General features: G+C 52.2%; 1 long non-coding RNA gene across 1 annotated transcript; it reads right to left on the bottom strand.

Moving 5' to 3' along the window:
- Positions 1-2,788: 2,788 nt before the first annotated feature.
- On the bottom strand, positions 2,789-4,966 carry LOC129527564 (uncharacterized). The gene is made up of 3 exons (XR_008672559.2): positions 4,781-4,966; positions 3,197-3,301; positions 2,789-2,885 (listed from the first exon to the last, which is right to left on the bottom strand). It is a non-coding gene; the product is annotated as an uncharacterized lncRNA (long non-coding RNA).
- Between the last annotated feature and the right edge of the window lie 1,034 nt (positions 4,967-6,000).

Raw genomic sequence — 6,000 nt, 5'->3', positions numbered from 1 at the left:
TATCAATAGGTATTTTTAAATCAGTTTCATTGATCCTGTATTAACTAGCTCCCTGGAAACCTCACCATGGCTTCCCACTGCCCTCAGGATCAAAACCTGGCTCCTTGGAGCCCTAGAGGCCCCACACATGACTTCATCATTTAACTTGCTTAATGCCAGGAAGGAAGCATTACTGTGTCCGAGGTGTGGATGAGGAAACTGAGGCATGGAGAAGGTGGTGATGTCGAGGAGGGGCAGAGGAGCCCTGTCTGATGCAGGGTGGCGCGGGGGGAAAGGAGACTCAGAATCCAGGCCTCCTGCTCAGTCCATCCCCCTGGGTGCCAGTCCCCAAGCTGTCTGCTGTAGCCGAGGGGGTTGGGACACACAGGAGCCACTGCCTGAGTCTGCCTAACCACTCCCTCCCTTCCCCAGAAGCAGACACGTGGTGAGACACACCCGGTCACTGGCACCTGTGACTGGCAAGTCAATACTGGGTGTGGCCCTTCCTTCTAGGAATAAGCTCCCTAGAGGTTTCCTTCACAGAAGTGGGCAGGGTCCTGCTCGTCACAGTCTGTCCCCCGGCCAGAAAAAGGGCTCCATGCCTGGCCTCAGCACTCCCTAAGCCCACAGGGGACCCTGTCGTGGAGCTCCTCTGTATGCCCAGGCTGTGCAGGCATCCAGGTTTTGGCAGTGAGGATGGAGGGTCAGAGATTGAGAGCCTGAGCTCTGAGGTCAGGGGGACTGAGTCCTAAGCATCTCTGGGATCTCGGGCAGTTTGCTTTCTCTCTCTGACCCTCGGTTTCACCATCTGTACACAATTAAGCCAATGATAGCACCCACTTCATGGGGCACAGTGGGAGAGAGAGAAACTGTAGGAAAAGCACTTGGTCCCTCTCCTCTCCTTTTTCCCCTCCCCTTCCCTCCCCTCCCCTCCCCTTTCCTTTTTCCTTCCCTCCCTCCTTTGTTCTTTCCCTTCCTGCCTTCCCTCCCTTCCCTCCCTTCCCTTCCTCCCTTCCTCCCTTCCTCCCTTCCTTCTTTCCTTCCTTCCTTCTTTCCTTTTTTAAAAAAAGACAGGGTCGTGCTCTGTTGCCCAGGCTGGAGTGTAGCAGTGCGATCACAACTCACTGCAGCCTCTAACTCTTGGGCTTAAGCAATCCTCCCACCTCAGCCTGTTCAGCAGCTGAGAATACAGGCACACGCCACCCTGCCTGGCGAATTTTGGTACTTTTTGTGGAGATGGGGGTTTTGCCCAGGCTGGTCTCAAACTTCTGGGCTCAAGCGATCTGCCTGCCTTGGCGTATTCTTACGCTAACCTGCCTGGGTCTTGGGTTCTTTGTGAAGTGGGGGAACAACAGAGCCTGCTCCTAGGGTTGGAGGGCAGAAGGAGCTGATGGGTGGGAAATGCATGGAGCAGGGCCCACTGGCGTGGGGCTGTGCAGGGCAGCTTGTTTCTCTTCTCTCCCAACGGCCATTCCTGCTGATGGCCGGGACCCTGCTCTTGTCACTTAAAGGTCTCTATGCTTTCGCATAGTCTCTTTCTGGGTTCACTCTTTCGATTCAGGACTCCTGTTTTTGTTTTCTTTCCACCCCATCCCTTTCCCTAGGGGTGGCGTCCTAATGGGAGAGGGGTCTTCTGAGCCTCTGGTTGGCTCTGGGGCTGTGCCTGGCCTTGGGTGTCCTGGAGTGGAATCTGTCTGGCTGTGGCTGGTCCCACTGTGGCATTCATTCTGGGCAGCATGGTTCTCGGGTTTGGGGCCTTCTGGAGTGTGGGAGACATTGCTAGATCCCCCAAGGTGTTCAGTTCTCTCCTCCTGGGCGTGTACCCCCTTGCAGGTCATTGGGGTCCTGGGCCTTGCTTCACAGAGTGAAACGTGAGCAGAAGCAACCTGTGTCTTCCTGGGCTGTCATTTCAGAGCTGGTGGCTCTCTCCAGGCTCCTTCCACTGTGGGAAGCCCTGAAACCTCATGTTGAGGCGGCAGCATTGTAAGAGCGTGAGGCCTCCATCAGCCTGGGAACCTGAGTGACTATAATGGGCTCGGTCCCTGCCACCCCATGCGGGACACGTGGTGGGTCCAGAACCACAGCCCGGCTGTGCTGAGCCACTGTGAGTTGAGGCTTGACTCTGCAGCACAACCTAGGTTGCCCTAACCAAGACACACAGACACCCAGGCCTCTCGCTGGTTCTGGGATTCCCAGGACCTGGGTGCAGGGTGACTTCCGGCCTTTTCTACACGCCTCTCATAGGCTGTGGGTACTGGGTGGGCATAGTCTCAGGCCCACTCTCAGCCTGTGTGTTCACGGGTCGCTCCCAGTACCACCAAGAAGCAGCTCACAGGCTCGTCTGATTTCCACTGCACCTGCCCACTCCCATCCTCTGTGGGCTTTCACAGCCCACACACTCAGGGTCCAGCCAGGGCTGCTGTCTTCCTTTCTTCACCTCCCCAGAACGGGCACTTCCCACACTCCCTACCTGGTATTAAAATGATCTTTGGCCAAGCGCGGTGGCTCACACCTGTAATATTAGCAATTTGGGAGGCTGAGATGGGTGGATCACCTGCGGTCAGGAGTTTGAGACCAGTCTGGCCAACATGGCGAAACCCCTTCTGTACTAAAAATACAAAAATTAGCAGGGCATGGTGGCGGGCACTGTAGTCCTAGCTACTCGAGAGGCTAAGGTAGGAGAATCTCTTGGACCCAGGAGGCGGAGGCTGCAGTGAGCAAAGATTGTGCCACTGCACTCCAGCCTGGGTGGCAGAGAGAGACTCCATCTCAAAAAAAAAAAAAAAAAAAAAAATCTGCAAGTCTGATCTCCTTTCTGGACTCAATGTTCCTCCAGGATTGTCCCACTTACCAGCTGTGTGACCTTGGGCAAGTTAACAAACCTCTCTGTGCCTCATGGTCTTCATCTGGAAAGACATAACATTGTTGGGAGAATTGAATACATTAATACACATAAGGCACTTAGTAAAGCAATGCCTTTTACTTGTGTTGCTTATCTACTGCCACATAACAAATTATCCCCAAAGTTTAACAGCTTAAAATAATAAACATTCATGATTTTGCACTGTTTCTGAGGGTCAGAAGTCAGGGAGTGGTTTCTCCAGCTGGTTCTGGCTCAGCCTCTCCCATGAGGCTGCAGTTAGGAAATGGGCAGGGGCTGCATCATCTGAAGGTTTGGCCGGGGCTGGAGGCTCTGCTTCTGAGATGGCTCACTCACCTGGCTGTTTGCTGGAGGCCTCAGCTCCTTGTCACATGGGTCTTCCCACAGGGCTGTTTGAATGTCCTCGTGACACGACAGCTGACTACCCCCAGGGAAAGTGACCTGAGAGAGAGGAAAGAGGAGGCTGCAATGCCTTTTATATCCTAATCTTGGATGTTACACATCATTGCTTCCACATCTATTCATTAGAAGTGGGTGCAGTCTACATGTAGAGGAAGGACAGTTAAGCTCTATCTTTTGAAGGCAGGGGTGTCAAAGAATTTGCGGACATATTTGAAAGCCACCAAGTTGTCCAGGTGCGGTGGCTCATGCCAGCACTTTGGGAGATGGAGGTGGGAGGATTGCTTGAGCTCAGGAGTTCGAGACCAGCCTGGGCAACATAGCGAGACCTCTTCTCTACTTAAAACAGAAAATATTAGCCAGGTGTGGTGGTGCATGCCTGTAGTCCTAGCTACCCGGGAGGCTAAGGTGAGAGGATCACTTGAGCCCAGGAAGTCAAGGCTGCAGAGAGCCATGATCGTGCCCCAGCACTCCAGTCTGGGTGACAGAGTGGGATCCTGTCTCCAAATAAAAATAGAAATAAAACCACCAAGCTGCTGAATCCACATGGGTTGCTGTTATTACTGCCAATCCTCTTGCTCCTTCCAAGGGGCTTGAGCACAGTAAGTACATAATGAACGCTTATTGAAAGTATGAGTGGACTGGGCATGGTGGCTCACGCCTGTAATCCAAACACTTTGGGAGGCTGAGGCGAGTGGATCACTTGAGGTCAGGAGTTCGGGATCAGCCTGGGAAACATGGTGAAACCCTATCTCTACTGAAAAATACAGAAATTAGCTAGGCATGGTGGTGCACACTTGTAATCCCAGCTATTCAGGAGAATAGCCCCTGCCCATATCCTAACTGCAGCCTCATGGGAGAGGCTGAGCCAGAACCAGCTGGAGAAACCACTCCCTGACTTCTGAGGCAGGAGAATCACTTGAACTCGGGAAGTGGAGGCTACAGTGAGCCGAGATCATGCACCCCAGCCTGGGCGATAGAGCGAAACTCTGTCTGGAGGATAAAAAAAAAAAAGGAAAGAATAAAAAGACAAAGAAAGTATGAGTGCATGAATGGATGTGGGAGTGAAAAACATGAGCTAGAAGAGGAAGGAGAGGAGGCAGAAGGGAGGAAATGGTGTGAGGGGGAGGAGGGGCTGTGGGTTGTGCCTTCTGTGTTTGAGGCTTCAGGTCCTCTCCCTCCCTTGGCCTGGGGTCTGCCTACCCATCACCCTATCCCAGCCTGACCCCCAGGCTCCCGACCCTCTGAACCTCTGCCCTCCATCTGCCCCCTTGAGCTTGCTTTGGCACGAGACAGCCCCTGTTCTTGCTGTGGCGTCTGTGCCTCATGGTTCTAACATGGCTGCCCCAGCCCCATACATCACCTCCTTAGGAGAATAGATCCTGAGGGGGGAAAATATCTTTCTCTTCCAGGATCTTTAATTTGTCAGGGAGGAAAATCTTTTCAGGAAGCTCTCCCCTCTCCATCCAAAATTCCCCTACTCCTTATATCTCACTGGGTAAAAGAAGGTCACATGCTTACCCCCTGGACCAATCACCGGAAGGAAAAGAGGATGGCGATGATTTCTCCCTTGGTGCTGGGCTCAGTGCCTGGTGTACACAATGGGGCTCTATGGGCAGAGACATGCATGTGGCTGCTGGGCAGGCACTGAGGGTGACTGACCCCAAAAACCATGAACAAAGGGCTACAGGGGGCAGAGCTGAGGGGCTCCCAACAACTCACAGAAGCCTGGACCTGCTTCCCCAGGGAGCTGAGGCTTGAGCAGGGCTTTGAAGGATGCATGAGTTCACCAGGCCCAAGAAATCACCTGCAAAGGCTCTGAAACACAAAATAGCAAATGTCAAGGTAATGAAGAGCCTCTCGGAGGCTAAGATAGTTGAAAAGCAAATCAACAGTCCAGCGATTAGACTGCCAGGCTAAGAGGCTCAGGTCTAACTTGTAGGCCATCCTTCTTCTAATTCAAGTCTTTAAAGTACCACTTCTGTGGTTTAACCATGGCTGAGCACCATTATTTAACAATTTATTTAAAACCCAACACTTTTAAAAGGTAATTTCAACTTAAAAGTACATCCCACAATACTCTACGAGCAGAACACCAGCCCAGCTTGCCACAAATAGCAGGTAACTAAATAAATGCAATGAAAATAAAACAAGGCCAGTGTGGTGACTCACACCTATAATCCCAGTACTTTGGAAGGCCAAGGTGGGAGGACTGCTTCAGGCCAGGAGTTTGAGACCTGCCTGGGCAACATGGTGAGACCCTGTCTGTACAAAAAAAAACACAAAAGTTAGCCAGATGTGATGGTGTGCACCTCCCAGCTACTTGGGAGGCTGAGGTGGAAGAATCCCTTGAGCCTGGGAGACAGCAGTTACAGTGAGCTGAGACTGCACCACTGTACTCCAGCCTTGGTGACAGAGTGAGATCCCATCTCCAAAAAGAAGAGGGGGAAGAAGAAGGAAGAAGGAAGGAGGAGGAGGAGAAGAGGAGGAAGAGGAGGAAGAAGAAGAGCAGGAGGAGGAGGAAGAGGGAGGCAAAGAAGGAAAGGATGAGGAGGAGGAAGAGGAGGAGGGTGAGGAGGAGGAAAAGATGATCATCATGATACTGACTGATGAAGAGAAAGAAGAACAGGAAGAGGATGAAGAGGAAGGGGAAGAGAGCAAGAGGAGAAAGAAGAAAAGTTATGATGCAGATGGGCCAGGCACCATGGCTCACACCTGTAATCCCAGCACTTTGAGAGACT

Source organism: Gorilla gorilla, chromosome 18, assembly GCF_029281585.2.
Source record: "Gorilla gorilla gorilla isolate KB3781 chromosome 18, NHGRI_mGorGor1-v2.1_pri, whole genome shotgun sequence".
In the NCBI taxonomy this organism is placed as follows: domain Eukaryota; kingdom Metazoa; phylum Chordata; class Mammalia; order Primates; family Hominidae; genus Gorilla; species Gorilla gorilla.
The sequence above is the reverse complement of the archived record's forward strand: the minus strand, read 5'-3'. Positions and strand labels throughout refer to the sequence as shown.